This window comes from Furipterus horrens, unplaced genomic scaffold (assembly GCF_987537825.1).
Source record: "Furipterus horrens unplaced genomic scaffold, mFurHor1.1.pri manual_scaffold_11, whole genome shotgun sequence".
NCBI classification, from domain to species: Eukaryota; Metazoa; Chordata; class Mammalia; order Chiroptera; family Furipteridae; genus Furipterus; species Furipterus horrens.
Genome location: NW_028327181.1, coordinates 76,939,218 through 76,955,597, shown reverse-complemented (window position 1 = coordinate 76,955,597; position 16,380 = coordinate 76,939,218).

The following is a 16,380-nucleotide window of genomic DNA, read 5'->3' as shown; positions in this document are numbered from 1 at the left end:
TGAATGAATGTATGAACAGGGAATGGCAACTGGTCTTTGAAAATCCTAGAAAAGAGCCCACTTGGTTCAGGAATTACTTCTTATCTGAATTATTTTTTGGATCTCTTATAGGTTTTCTGCCACTTCTGTGCCCTGCCACATAAGCGGTCCTACAGAACAATAACAGATAACTCATCCTGAAATGCCACTCCACCTTGGAACTCTCCATCTCAAACACATCCAGTGACTCGTCAGTGCTAACCATGACTTTTAAGACCCTCCTACTTGGCCTCTGTCACTTTTGCAATCATTACTTCCCTTGGTCCTTGTACAAACTCTCTAGCCCAGGCCAGCCTGCTGGACTCAGTGTTCACCAAATATGTCCAGCCTCCTTACATTTGCTCCAGCTATTACCACCTTGCCACCCCATCTCTGCCACAGGAAAGCTTAGAATCCTTCAAAGTCCCAAGTCAAAGACTGCTTCTCTGTGAAGTCCTCTTGAAACAGAACCTCCAGGCTGTTCAGTTATGAAGCGTTCAATTGCCCACTGCCAAAAAGCATGACTCCCAATACCAGAGCTTGGTGAAAAGGAAAGGAATTGTTTATTTAAAGGTTATACAGATTTAGATCAATGGCAGAATTCTGCCGTTAAGTCGCACTTCCTTAAAAGACCCAAAACCTCATCGTTCTGCCTCCCCCTGCCAAACCAGGCCATTTTCGGAACAGAAAAATCAGAGGTACTGTTTCTCTCTAGGAAAATGGAAATCCATGGCTTCATATTCCCAGACACAGTTCAGCTTTACTAGCAGCTCCCATTCGTCTGTGCCTGGTTGGGGAAGCTTTGTCTGGGTCACAGTGTTTTTCAGCTCATAATCTGGAGCTGCGTGGCACCTTCTTACCCACCTGACCTTATGGCAGGCTGGTGGGGTGCTTCTGCTCTCTTTCAAACTGCATGGCTCTCTCTTGCTTAACGGCTGCCGCCTTATTTTTAAATCCCTGGCCACAGGCTGGGTTGTAGTGGGTATGGTGACCAGCCATGGCCACTTATAGAATTTTGGGCAGGCCCTGTAAGCGTTTTGTTACCATTCTACAGTCAAAGCTTACGGCCACATGGCCTTCTCTGCCCACCCAACCCCCTGCTACCTCCCAACCCCCACACTGGCCCTGGTTGTGTGAGGGAAGTAGAGGGATGCAGCAGGATATCTGGGACATGCGGGGTTGGGGTGAGAACTGGGGAAGGGTGAAGCACTCTGCTCTGTTAGCCTGCTTGGCGTGAATTGGAGGTTTGGCACAGAGGGATCAAAGGCGAAGAGTGGGAGCTGGGAGAAAGGGCTGACCAGGTGGCAGCCATGGAGAAAAGCAGAGGCAGGAAAAACGGGATCCCCTTGTCCCTCTGTGGGCATCCTGATCATGTCGTGCCTCAGCTCAAAGGCATTTGAGCCCTGGCCGGTGTGGTTCAGTTCGTTGGGCAACTTCCCAAAGAGGGAAAGGTTGCTGGTTCAATTCGTGGTCAAGGGCACATGCCTGGGTCACGGTTTGGTCTCCACATACACACATGCATGTAGGGCATAGCACATGAAGTGTTGGGGCATGTCGGTTGGGCGATGTTTCTCTCTCACATCAATGTTCCTCTCCCTGTCTTTCTCTCTATCTTCCCCTCTCTCTAAAAATAAATAAATAAAATTATTTTTTAAAGCATTTGGTAGCTCTCCATGACCTACAGGAGAAAATCCATACTCTTTGGTCTGGAATTGAAGCCCCATACTCCATCTGGTTTCTGCCGTCCTCTCCAGCTTCATTCCTCCACTCCCCAGGTTCCAGCTACAGGGGATCCTGCTCCATCCTTATTGTTTATACGTTTTCTTGCCCTATACTGTTCCTGGTCTGAAGTGCTCCTCCCAGCTCTCTGCCTGTGAGCTCCTATTGATCCTTTGAAGCCCAACTCAGATGTCTCCCTCCTCTAATAAGCCTTCTCCAGTTCTCCAAGGTACCCTCTTCTGTGTTCCCAAAGTCCTAAAATACAGAGGGCTTAACACGTCTGACGGGTCACGCGATTAGCTGTGTGTGTGTTTGTCGGATCACGAGCTCCTTGAAAGATTGGGGTTTTCTCTGTTCATCTTTGTAACCCCCAGCATCTCATACAGTAACTAGCACTGAGTGTGCAGTAAATATCTGTTGCACTGGATTGAATTGTGCCCTTTGCAGAGGAGAAGGGGCTGCCAGGCCAGAGGCCGATGGGTTCTCTATAAGTCCCTTTGTCACAGCCATCCAGAGTGTGCCTCCTGGCGTCAAGGTGCTGCACTAGAAGCAGGTCCCAGCCTTCTTCTTTCAACCCCCACTGGGCCCAGTGCCTTGTCAGGGATCCAAGATCAGGCTGGCAGATGAAGATCCCTGAGAGGCCCAGCATACTGTGTCCTGGCCAGCTGGGCACTGCCACCAACCTTCAGTCAGGGTCACCCAGAAAACCTCCAGCTGGATCCCGCAAGAGGGGAATTAGAGGGGAGGGCTGGGTACCAGGACCTGGCAGGCAACATTGGCGGGTAGGGGGGAAGGCGGGCAGTGCCCTAGAAAGGGGGCCGGCCTCATTGTTGTGGTCTGTCTGGGAGATTCCTCCCCTTTTTAATTTGCTTCCTGATTGAGGGGTTGGCTCTGCCTGCCCAGCTCCCCCGTCATTATCTGCTGCCGGTGGCTCAGGTGCTGGCGAGCCTGGCGTGGCCCCTAGGTTATTACCTGGAGCTCTGGGGGTGGCAGAGGCTGCTCCTCTGGCCGGGGTGGGGGCCTGTCTGGAATTTGCCCTGATCCTGCCACCCACAGGGGTAGCCCTCTTGGTGCCGAGCATGGTGGAAACACAAGGTGCGGGGCTGCTTTTATGAGAGACAGCTGGTCCCAGGGGGACTTCAAAATCTAAAGGAATTTTCATGTGTAAAGCACCTACAATATTGATTCAGGAACCTAAGACAGGTAAGATTTGGGTGCTAAAGCACCCAAAGCTGGAGCCGTTCCCCAAAGGCCAGTGAAAGGTATTGAAGTTAGACATCAAGAAGGACTTCCTAGCCAAGCTGGGAAATCAGAAAGGAAGAAAGCAACGAAGCTCGGTGATGGCCACCCTGAGATTCACCTATTCTGCAGCATTAGAAAACCAAAAGTCATAGAGAGCAAGGCATGTCATGGATTCAAGAACCTGTGATGACCAGAATGCAGAATCTAGGAATTTCCTTTAGTATAGGGTAGAGAGGCTCAGGCTCCTCACTCAATGCCCTGGAGCAGTAGCCCTTAGACCGCTGCCCAGCATCCTTGGGCACAGCCTAGAAACCTACAGAGAAGGTCCCCCTTGCTTCTCTCTCTCTCTCTCTGAGCACCCAAAGCTCCTGCCCTTTGCCCCATCCTTGACTGGGCTTCAAGGACCAGAGATAATATCAAAACAAACAGGAAGTGCCCAATTAGAGACATAAAGTTTGTTGTTTTAGAGGGCGCTCAGCGCCAAGCAGCGGTGCCAGGTTGGCAGCCCTGGAGCCTGGCGGCTGCCTGCTCTCCACGCAGCCAGCTACCCCTTCACAACCTCAGCTAGGACCCTGGCTGGAGGGCTCCCTGGAGAGGAGGGGAGAGAGGGTGGAGCATGACAGGGAAGCGGTTAAAAAGAGATTCTTTTTCTTCAGCAGCTGAACTTCAGTAGTATAACCTTTGACTCAGATTGGACATTTAGTCATTTATTCAGCAAATACTTTTAAGTGCCTACTCTGTTCTAGGCATGTGCTAGGCACAGCCACTTCACCCTGGAGCTAACACCCTGCTCACTAGACTATAAGCTCCATGGAGCCAGGGTGTTTTGTGCATGGCCCCGCTCCCAGTGCTTGGAATGGTGCCTGGTACTCTATAAAGAATTTGTAAGTTGGCGAAATGGATGAATAGAAGGATGGATGGGGGGAAGGAAGAAAAGCATGGAGGGAGAGAGGGAGGGGGAGGGAGGGGCCCTTAGAATGGGCATAGGAGGGTCCCATGATTTTTCAGTTCATTGGACATCTTAGTGAGGGCATTGCTGATCCACAGGTGTTGTCTCTCCGGGTCCTGTCCACCCCAGCTAAATCTTAGAGTCTTGAAACCAGTAGGTGGCCAATGGGTCATTTTCTTGTCCAGATGCCACAATGGAGGTCAGATTCTAGGACACAATAAGAGAGAATGAGGAAAGAGCGCTGATCAGAAAACACGGGCTATCCATGCAGGAAAGCCCACGAGGTCATGACAGGTCGCTCCTGGGCCCCGTCCAGCTGCCTTCTGCCCCAGCCCTCCTCCTCCCTCCCTGAGGGTAGCAGGTAAGGTTCTGGGCATGGCAGAGGCTGAACCGAGAGCCACCCCACTTTGTTCCTGTGGCTCCATCCCCCTATCCACACCCAAGAGGTGAGATCCTGGGGCAGTTGGCATCTGACAGCCTGGCATCGACTCATGCCAACAGCTTGGAAGCTGCAGTAATTAGAAGGGAAGAGGGAGAGAGGGGGAGAGAAGGAGAGGGAAGGCAAGCTCAGGAGAGAAACCTTCTCCTGCCTGCCTCAGGGCAAACTACTTCAAAGGAATTCGTTTCACTCTTGTGAAACTGAAGACAATTTCCTTTTCTGTCATAAAACAAATTATTGCTCATCAGGAGTGCTGGGCTCAGGGCTCCTCTCACTCCTGAGGGTTTGCTCCTGCTCCTGTTCAGGGCCCCGGGTGGGCAGCAAGGTGGGATGGGTCAAGGGAGGAGGCTCAGGGCCCGGGGGTGCGGGTTCACGGGGAAGCACCCTAAGGAGGGAGGGGTAGGGAAGAAAGTGGAGAGATGAATGTGCTCCTCAGGAGTGAAACAGCACTATAGCACCCTCATCAACCTCCTCCACTGACCAGAGAAGGGTTCCAGGACAAGCCACTGGTCCTGGCCTTTGGGAAGTTCACCCCATCCATCCTCCTGCTTCAGAGCCAGCCTGGAGGACACACCACCTCCTCCCTCGGGCACCTGTTCATGGGGCGGAGGGGTGGGAACAGGAAAGGGAAGCCCAGAGAAGTTGAGGAACTTGCCAAAGATCACTCAGCAAATACATTAATGGCAGATCCAGGGTTAGAACCCAGTGATTCTTCCAGGCCAAGATGGGAGGATGCCTGGGTGCTTTTGTTAGCGCTTTTCATGACTCTGGATTGCTGTCGTGAGCCCAGGGCACCCAAAAGTACCTCTAGGCATGTGGGGCTCAAGAAAGAGAAGAGGAGACTGATGTTGCAGGTTCCTTCCGTCCTCAACAACTGGCCACCAAAGCTGGCCTCCACCATGCCTGTCTGTGTAAGGACTGTCACCTCTCCCAGCCTTTGCTTTGGTGCACTCTTGCAGGGAACCTCTGTTCAGACCCACCAGAGCCATCAACACTTTCTCTCTCCCCGCCCACCCCTGTCCACTAAACTTTCACATCTCTTCCGGTCTCCTCTCTGCCCTGCTCCCTGGGCCAGAGCTCAGGGGAGACACAGTCCATATTTATTCTTCAGTTCATGCCAGTTCTTTCTCATGCCCCTGAGAACATGAACAAGTGAGGGAGGAAATGTAAAGGTTCCTAATTGGGATGAAAGGAGATCCAGGCCCATCTCGGGGAACTCCTGGCTTACCTAAACAAGACCCAACCCACACACTGGAAGAGACCCTGGCAGACTTTGACTGAAAGAACAACGGGAGTGGGCATCGGGACTGGGGAGATGGGGTAGGGCAGGAAGGAAGGAGCAAGGCCAAGGGAGGGCTCCCTGGAGAAGGAGCAAGAGGAAGATGTGAAGTGTTTGGAGTAGAAAAATCCAAGCCGCAGAATTCCTGGAGATGAGGAGAAAGAGCAGCCCACGTTGGGGAGGCACCATGATGGCCGGGAAGAGGCTAGGAGGCCAGACAGGGGGTCAAGCAGGCAACTGGGAGGGTGCAAAGGTGAACAGCCATTCCCAGTGATGTGGAAATGCAATGCTAAGCCAGGGTGAATGGAGGAATGTTTGGGGATCGGTTGCCAGGCCGGAGCAGCCAGACATCTGTGGGGAACAAAGGGTTGGGGATGGCGTCCAAGGTGGAAGGGAGACTAGAGAAGTCGCCCTGCCCACCTCTCTGCCCCCAGGCACACGGGTTCCTTTCCCTCCCAACCTGTTGACCAGCACTCTTGTGCTCCCAGGGAAAGTGCCCAAGTTTCCCATTTGATAACACCCCTAAAAGTTCTTCCTTGTGTCTGACCACAATTCCCCTGGTGGCAGGTGGCAGCTTGGCAAGGAGAGAGGCAGGAGGGAGACTGCAAGCAACTGCTCCCCTCCTGAAAGTGGCTTCCCTGTGGCTGGGAGGGGGACAGGGAGGAGGAGGTGAGCAGAGGGCAGGGCCAGGAGAAGATCGTGTCCGGGCGAAGCCTCTGGCTCATCGGATACGCCACGCTGGGAATCTGAGAATCCACTGTGGGAATGGGCCGGGTTGGCAGGAACAAAGGATGAAAGGGAGGTTCTGTGGCCGGCTGGGACATACACACCCACCGCTGACGTACCTCAGTGGCCTCAGTGGCCAGTGACCTCAGCCAGGCCATCAGACTCCATCTTATTGCTCTGCTTTAGTGGGGTCCCCCTGCACCCAGCCCCCAAACAGGGCCTGAGAACATGAGGGAAGTTGGTTAGACTCTACAAGGACCTGCTGTCTTTGGTGAGCTTGGGGGATTGTCTTTCCTGAGATGGACATGGTCAGAGGAGGGGACGCAGGAAAGTGAAAGAAATAATGAGGCTTAGAAGGAAAGTGGAAAAACCATATCAGTGACTCCTGACTCGAGGATCCAGGGTTTCTGTGATCAGTGGTTCATGTCAGTTTAAGGATTCTGACAATGGGAGGGCAGAGCCTGTGCCGGCCTGGAATATAAAGGATTTAGGTTAGATACCAAGCAGAACTTTCTTGCATTGGGGTAATCAGACCATGAAGGGCCTGAGTGTAGAACCCCACAGCCAACACATGAAATGTGAATCATGCCTTCCATTGAAAGGCAAATCGCCACTTGCCTACATAGGCCAGTCAGGGGCTCTGACCCCCCTATCCTCAGGCCCCTGGACCCACCTAGCTTCCTGGCCTCCCAAGGAAACCCATTGCCAGCACCTCACCTGTTCCCTTGAAGGGGGAGGTGAAGGACTGTGGTGTTGGGTGGTTGCTCTCTCCTGCTTACTCTATTCTGGGGAAAGATGGACCCTTACTCTTTTTCTCTCTCTGGTCAGGGACCTTGGAAGGAAAAAGCCACCTGGTTGGGGATCTTTTCTGTTCTGGTAAACAGCTCACCATGCCCCTGAAAGCCCCAAAAATACCCTTAGGCACAGCCACACTAGCATGCGCCCCCACCTCATATCCCCAGACACAGATAGATACAGCTCCTCCTGCTTAGAGTTTCCCATGAAATGACAATATAGATCCTCTGCCATCACACACACACACACTGTCTCACTCACCCACACACCCTCAGAGGTCATCACTCACTAATGGCTCATTCAGACCTGGACTCAGACAGACGCTGTGCAGTCACTCTGCTCCTCATACGCCCAGTGACCACTGGTGGATACCCACACACATACCCCCTCTCAGTGTGTCACTGTGGTGCACAGCGGTCACACGCGCTCATGCTGACTCAGAGAGCTTCACACACCCCACAGGAGCTCCTCATTTACAGGCTTCCACCACACACTCCACTCCCACAGCAGCACATGGTGCAGTCGGCACCTGCTACTGTTGGGGTACAGGGCTGCGGACAGGTGCAACATGGCACCTCAGGGAGTTTGTTTGCAAGGTGATGGGAGACTCAGCCTAAGAAGCATTGTCGCAAAGTAGTGCGTTAAGAGCTGAGAGAGGAGTAAACATCATGCACTATGGAGACTAACCCAACCTCGGGGGTCCAAAGAGCCTTCCCACGTAAAGTGGCATCTCTCCTGTGCCCAAATAAAGCCCGGCTACAGGATAAGTAGCTTACATGCATTGCCTCATCTACTCTCCACAACCACTCTGTGAAGTAGGTACTCATATCCCCATTTTACAGGAGAGAAAACTGAGGCTCAAATAAATGAGAAGCAAAGTCATGCAGCCAACAGATGACAGAACATGGATTCCACCACAGAGCTGCCTGAATCAGAGCCCAGGTGCTCATGGCATTCATTCAGCGGCTTCCATCATAGATGTGAACTTCTGCACTCATGAGGCCCTCACCTACTCCCTAGGGCCTCTCAGCGACCCTCCTAATGCCACCCAGACCCTCCAACCCCTGACCTTCATGTGCACAAACAGGCCCACCTTCCAGCCCTCCGCTCTCAAGTGCTCTCCCTCTCAGGAGACAGGGCCACTTGTCACTAGAGGAGCCATAATTGGCAGGTGCTAAGGCTGCCGCCAGAGCTTTAAAACAGGCATAAGGGAGGGAGGAGAAGGGTTCCTGAGGCAGGGGGCTTGAGAGCTGGAATGGAGGAAGAGGGAGGGGCTGGCTCCAGTGCCCTCTCCTCCGATCTGCAGGTGTAATTAGCCCTGGCAGATGAAAGGGCGTCTTTGAAAGCAGGAGAGATCCTTGTCTGTCAGCAGGGCGCTCTGGGTGGCATCGGCAGCTTATCCTGAAACCACACACGGCACCAGAGCCGGGCTGTCTGGGCGCTACCTGGGGTGGGAGGGCAGACCCTGGGGCGTAGGCCCGTGACTTCCCACTCCTCAATATCTCACGCCTGGGCTCCCTGTCTCTTTGCTCAGGAGTTTCTCACAACAAAAATCCTCCAGAGCCTGACAATGCCAATCCCAATAGGCTGATGCCCATCCCTAGAGCCTGAGGGGACAGGGTACTCCCTCCCCTCCCCCGCCAAGCTGGACAAGAGGCCAAGGACAATGGCCCTAGGCAGTCCTTTCATCCTGAGATCTCAAAGTGCCATCTAATTTACCCCACCCAGGCTGGGGACTTCCTCTAGAGTCCCTTTGGAGGGGTGTGGTCTGAGACCAGCAGTTCCCAGATCCCAGTTTGGATAGGAGCCCCAAGAAGACAAGGTCTTCCAAAGGGTTCATCCTGCTTGGAACCTGGGAGTCTAGAGAACCAGCAAAGTGGGGGTGCTGGCACCAACCTCTGAAAGGGGGACTGAAAGGGGTCTCCAGGGAGCCTGAGTTTGAGATCCAAAGGGGATAACCTCTGATACATCCTACCCCTCCCCTCACAGCTGGGTTCAAACTCAAGCAAAAGTTGAATGTCACAAACATGTGGAGTAAAAGAGGCCAGATACTATCATACACAGGACATGACTCTATTTATATGGAGGACAAAACAGGTGAAAAAACATCTATGCTCTTTGAAGTCAGAACAGAGATTCTGTTACCCTTGCGGGGGGTGGGGGAGGGTTGGGCGGTAACCAGAAGGGGGCACAGAGAGGGCTTTGGGGTAGGGTTGTGTTCTTTTCCTTCAGCTGCTTGCCACATGGTGAAAAGGCATTCCATTTTTTATTTATGATTTATTTATGTCAGATGCTTATGATACTTTTCTACATGCATGTCATAGTTAAAAAACATCTACATTAAAATATTTTTCCAGGCCCAAGTTCTGTTTTGTGATTCCTTCAAGGGGCTCTCACGTGTGTCTCTTTTCTCAGTTGAAAAATCACAGAGGTCCCTCCAGAAAGAAGACTTAGTGAAGTCAGATTCTGGAGAAGTGCACGGCTGTCTCTGTGTGTGGTTAAGAAGGGGTGACATGAAGCTGTGCAGAGTCAACACATTGGTATAGGATCCTGCACCCCATTCCCTACCACCACCACCACCACCATGACCACCACCACCACACTCAACACAAACATACTAATTGGTTCTACTTTGCTGAAAGCCAATGGATGCTTTGATGCTAAGGACACCAAAGAGATCGCCAGAATCCCTGCTCTTCTCAGCCCCACCCTGAAATCCTTCCCAGTCGGGTCCCACCCTTCTCCCTTCTCCTCCCCAGGGTCAGCTCTGTCCCTTTCATCTCCTCTGCTGCAGGGTCTAAGAGAGGTAGCTGGGGAGAGGTGGAGGGATGTTTGTGGAGGAGCCTTTGGTCCCCACCTCATCAAATGACATCCTTGCTTCTTTGTCCTTCCTCCACCCTGAAAAGGGCAGGAGGTAGTGCTTTCCTCTGATGCCACTGAGGAAGAGGACTTTGAAATGGACCCTTAGGACAATTCTTTATGGCTAGGGTGGCAGCAGAAGTCCTCTGGGAAGAGTGAGAAAAGAACCAGGAAGGTGATGAAGATTTCTTTGAAGCCTGCCTTGCCCAGAGATTGAGGGAGAAGTGAGATCATCTTACAGGATCCTAAGTTTGCAGGGTTTTCCCTGCAAGAACCCCCCTACCCAAAGTAGGATCTTGCTCCTGACATCACATTACCTGAATGAGAATATGTCCTCTATGTCTGGGTTTCCTGGCTGGTATCCCAGAACTCACAGCCATATCAAATCCTGAAACTCTGCTTATGCTGTGTGACCACAGGAGAGATCTACCCTTCCTGCTCTGAGCTCAGTGGGTGCACCACTGGCAACCTGGTCCTCACTGGTTTGATAGTCTCCATACCCTGGAACTAGAGCTCACCTTCCCTAGTTTTCTGGCAAATCCCACAACCCCCTGAGCACATCCTGTCTAAGTAGCATTCCTAAAACATGCTGAAAAAAGAAATTTGTACTTCTCCGACCTTCCTTCCAGCATGCAGAGTTCATAACCCCAAGTATTCCCAAAGAAACTTTTTTAAAAAAGATTTTATTTATTTAATTTAGAGAGCGGGGAAAGGAGGGAGAAAGAGAGGGAGAGAAACATCAATGTGTGGTTGCCTTTCACATGCCCCCAAGTGGGGGCCTGGCCCATAACCCAGGTATGTGCCCTGACTGGGAATCGAACTGGCTACCCTTTGGTTCACAGGCTGGTTCTCAATCCACTGAGCCACATCAGCCAGGGACCCAAGGGTCTTTTTTTCCTCACTAATTATATCAGAAGCACTCAGAACAGTGTCTGACACATAGTAGGAGCTCTATAAATACTCACTGATGGCCATGACTACTGTGGCTAAGTTGGTTGGGCATCATGAAGCAAAGCAAAAGGTTGCCATTGATTCCCAGTCAGGGCATATGCCTGGGTTTTGGTTCTGTCCCTGGTCGGGACTGGAGGGAGGGGCAACCAATTGATGTTTCTCTCAAGCATCAATGCTTCCCTCCCTTTCCTCCTTCTCTTCCCTTCTCTCTAAAAATAAATAAATAAGATCTTAAAAAAATTTTTGTTAAAATGACATACAGATTGCCAATAGACATATGAAAAGATGCTCAGCATCACTAATCATCAGAGAAATGCAAATTAAAACCACAATGAGATATCATCTCACACCTGTCAGAATGGCCATCATCAATAAATCAACAAACAGCAAGTTCTGGCAAGGATGTGGAGAAAAGGTAGCCCTAGTGCACTGTTGGTAGGAATGCAGATTGGTGCAGCCACTGTGGAAAGCAGTATGGAGATACCTCTAAAAATTAAAATGGATCCTCCTTTCAACCCAGTGATCCCACTTCTGGGAATATATCCGAAGGAACCCAACACACTAATTTGGAAGAACATAAGCACCCCTATGTTCATTGCAGTGTTGTTTACAATCGCCAAGATATGGAAGCAGCCCAAGTGTCCATCAGTAGATGAGTGGATAAAACAACTTTGGGATATTTACACAATGGAATACTACTCCCCATAAAAAAGAAGAAAAATTTACCCTTTGTGACAGTATAGATAGATCTGGAGAACATTATGCTAAGTGAAATAAGCCAGTCAGTGAAAGACAAGTACCATATAGTTTCACTCATATGTGGAATCTAATGAACAAACTGAACTAACAAGTAAAATGGGGACAGACTCATAGATGGAGAGCAGGAAGATAGCTGGGGGTGGGTGTTAGGGGGTGGAGGGACTGAGCAAAAAGGAAAAAGGACTCATGGACATGGACAGCAGGGTGGTGACTGTGGGGTAGGGGCTATAAGGGAACTAAATGATAATGGAAAAATACAATAAAGATTAAATTAATAAAGAAAATGCAAACCAAAAATATTTGTTGATGATGAATGGTTCTTCTGTTTGCAAAGTTCCTCCTCCAGAAGTTCGCCTGACATTCTTATTGCTGCTATTTATTCAATTGTTCTGGTCCCAGAAGAGAAGGGTCATCTGCCACCAATTATGACTGATTGAACACCTACTATGTGCAAATCTTCGCGCTGTGTGACTGTCTCTTCATAATATAAGAGTCTTGGCTTATCCCAATGCCTCTTACTGTCCCTCCCCATCTCCAGCTCCAGCCTTCATTCAACCTCAGTGGTCTATTCTCCAAGAGTTACCCAAGATTTAATAAATATCTTGTTTTTTCTAATTATATCGGTCCATTCTATTTCTAACTTTGTCTCAGTTTAAGAGAAGTGAAAAGCTCTCCATTTCTCTGTCACTCTGTGTGCCTGAGGCTCTCTGAGTCGCCTTCTTTGTGGCTCCTCTGTGTCTGTTCCTTTGCTGGAGTTTATTTCTTCCTTGGTGTGTGAATGTCTCAGGCACGCACTCTCTCTCTCTCATTCTCTCTCTTTTTCTTTTCTTTTACGACAAATAGATAAACCAGTGATTAAGACAGAAAGAAAAAATAAAGAAGGAGCTTGAGTGAGTGTTTTCTCTCAGGTATCAGGGTTGCAGGTAGCTCCAACCATAACTGGGAACGAGTCCCGACAGGTGCAACTCCTGTTCAGATGTTGCGCAACGCGAGGCGCGTGCCCGGAGCCACGTTCTGGGTCCGGTTCCCCGGGGAAGAGGGCGAGGTAGGGATGCATTCAGACCAGAAGTGGCCCTTCAGGTCTCCGTCCCAGAAACAGACCCCAGCCGGGTCTGCTCCTCCCTGCCGGGCTTGAGGGAATAGGGGGGAGGCAGAGAGGTTGTTTGCCGGGAAAGGATACTTTGGGACGGGGCGGGGAGCTCCCCGCGTCTGGGCTGTGGAGGGGTTGGGGTGGGGGGAGCTGAAGGCCGGCAGGGTGAGTAAGGCCCAGCGGACGCAGGAGGCTCAGTGGCGGCGGCGGCCGCGATGGGGAGGAGGGTAATTACGCAGGGAGGCTCTCGCCACAGCACGTCCCCACAAATGAGAGGCCCCGGGCCCCAGACACCACACAACAAAGCAGGAGGCAATTATTTGGCTCCAGTGGGAGGGGACAGCCCTTTGCCGGCCCACTGCCGCTGAGGCCCCAGCCTCTGCTGAGGGTGAGGAGGGTGGGGGTGCAGGGGCCACTCTCACCAGCCCCCGCGGGCAGGGGAGGGCCCGCGGGACTCCCGCTGGGATGCCCTCTGAGTAGGTCCCGGCTTGGTAAGGCAGAGCGGTGGGAGGCCTTCAGCCAGTCTGGAGCCTCCCGCCAGGCCTCCAGGCACCCCACCGGAGCGAGGCGATTAGGGCCTGGGGCGGGCTTGAAGGCCCTCTGTGGGTCCTGGGGATGCCAGTGGCCAACATCTGAACCCCCTCTTCCCCAGCTGTGGCCACACAACTGGCAACCAGGAGGCTCTCAGGCAGGTGGGAAAACCACAGAGGAGGGAGCCGGAGCCAGGGAGATTCCAGAGCACTGGGCCAGGCATGGGATTCACACAATTGATATGCAAATAAAATGCAAATTTGCCAACTTTCTCCCCCTCAAAAATCTTCAGATCTGGCCCTTTTGGAAGCTGGGCACTTCTGATCAGCTGGGGCTATCCCAGCCTCTGCTGGCCTCCCGCTCCCACTCCACCCACCTATGTTCGCTACAGGGGAAGGTTAGCAGGTCCCACCGAGAACTGGGATTCATTTGGGACCTTCCTGCAAAGGACTTTCCCATCCTTAGATGAAAGAGCCCAAAGTACAGATGGGGAAAAAGAGGCCTTAAGAGATTCAGGTGCTTTCCCTTGTTCTAACAGCCCACCTGGAGGATGGCAGGGCTCTCGGAGCCTCCTGATAACAGCTCTAGACTGTCAGCATGCCAGCTGGGGGAGGGAAAGGAGTGCAGAACCGGGAGCCTGAAAATCTGGCCTCTGGCCTCAGCTCTGCCTCGAAGGAGCTGGGTCATTTTGATCAAGTCATTTCTCCACTCTAAGTCCCCATTTTCCTGAATGTCAACTGCCCATCTCTGGGGAAAAGGGCTCTTCCAGATGTGGAGACTTCTGCTTTACCAGGGCCATTCAGTGCTGCTCCCAGAGGCCTCTGGGTCAACTGTCCCCTCTCATCCTCACCAGCTCACCTCCATCACTGCTCCAGGCCAATGGAGGATGAACCCCCAACCCCTGTCTTTCTCCATCTTCAAAACCTCTCTCAAAATTCACGTCAGAAGCCTCCCTGCTGAGCTGTTGCTAATTTATGTTGGGGTCCCCTCCGTCTACAAAAGGCTCTGTCTGTCCCCTTGCTTATATGTTGCTGAAGAGCTCCTAAGTCATTTTGAGAATGTGTATAGTATCCGGATGTGCTCCCACTGGGGGCTGGAGTCTCCTTTAGGCTGTGGGCTTCCTAAGGAGCTGTTTGTGTCCCTGGGACAGAGCCCCGATCAGGGTGGGACTTGTGCTCCACTATCAGATTAGGACTGTTCTCTAAGGCTGAAGACTCTGCCTCTTTGACTTGCCCTAAACTGGGGTTCTGCAGGAAACATTCTGTAGCGGGGAGCAACCCAGACAGCCTGTCTCTCTGTCTTCACTGGCTGATTTCTCGGCTTCCCCTTTAACCGCCGGCCATGGATACGGTGGCAACTTTTGCCATCTCTCTCTCCTGCCCAGGAGTGAGTCTGCCTCTTCCTTCTTCGGGAAACTCTGGCCTGGCATCTGTCTCCTCCTCTTCCTCCTCCTCCTCTCCCAAGCCTCCTGACTCCATCATCTCTGTCTAGGGCCTCAGGGCAAGTATTTGCCATTGCTATGTTAGTGCATTCCTGGGTCTGGCTCCCAGACTCCCTGCTGCCCTGGGGCTCCTGGGACCCCTGCTTGGCTGCCCTCACCACCCCAGGACACCTGGGTCCCTTGCTCCCTTCCCTCCCAGGCTTCCTGGGGCTTACAATGCTAAGGCTCTTAAAGTCCTGGACTGCCTTCTCTGCTTGGAGCTGGAAGGGCTATGAGGGTAAGCCTGGGGAGGTCCCACTGTAGCTGTGGGCATCTTCCTGTGCTTCCCTCCTCCACATCTTCTGTCTTCACCTCAGGGAGCCTCCTTACGTTGGAACCCCACCGCTTCCTACTCATTTGCATGCTACAGTACCAGTACTACATTTATGGGTCCTGCCCAAGCAAATGAATGCAAATACAATGCAAATCAGATGCAAGGGGCAGCGATACTGGATATCCTTGACAAGAGGAGGACTCCACATCAGCAAGAGCCCAGGCTCACTTTCCAGAGATGGTAATTTGTCAGTCAGGAAAACTGAGGCTTAGAGAGAAGTCACTGATTCATTCATTCCTGGCTGGGATGCCTGGTCCTTTGGAAAATTCCAGGGACCACTGACCTGAGTTGTGTGACAGGTGTGCTCTTCTCTTCCTTAGACCTCATCCAGCTGTGCCTCTTCTGTCCCACAGTTTTGATAATTTTCCTTCTCTGCAATTTTCCTCTTCCCTGGCTCCTGCCACTCCCTGGCCTGGGCACAGAAGCCCTGTACCCCACCGCTGTTCTCTGTCCCGCCTCCCTCTCCTGGTATTGCTTCTCTAAGACACCCAGGCCTCCCAGCACCCTGTTGATTCCTTCATCGCCCTCTGGGCCCCAGGGCACTTTCTCTGGAGTCCAATAGGGAGAGATGGCAGAGCTGTTTGGCAGAGACCACAGACCACACTCCCATCCCTACCTGCCCCTGCCTACTTGTCCCAGAGGGCCTCCTGGAGTCAGTGGCCAGGCTAAAGAGAGAGGGGTTGAGAGGAAGGGATTTGGGGGAGCAGAAACAGAGGCTGAGAGCGGAGGCCAAGGGTAGGAGGCTGCCCCTCCTCCCTTCCAGCTCCAGGCGTTTGATGCTGGGGGTGCTGAGACATCTCCTCTCCCGGAAACTGGAGGCCAGACAGATAAACACAGATGGAGGGAGAGACTCAGATGCTTTATTTATGGGCCTGGTGACAGGCCCTCTCCTGTCTCAGAGTCACTAATCTACCGGGCGGAAGAGACATCCCACCCCCTCGCCACTGTCTTCCCTCCCTCCTGCGACTGGGGCTCAGCCAGGCTCCGGGCCTTCCCAGCCAGTCAGGCGCAGGCCTGTGGTGCCAGCTGCTGTGGGCTGGGGAAGAGGGTCCAGGAGCTCAAGAGACACCCTCGCCCTTCCTCTCTTTCCTCCAACAAAATGAGCAGTACACATATCACCCCTTGCTTCTTTCCCCATGTCCCATCCTGTCTTCAATGGGGTGTCAGGATCCTTTGGCTTTGCCAAGAAGACCTACCCCCGTGGATGTG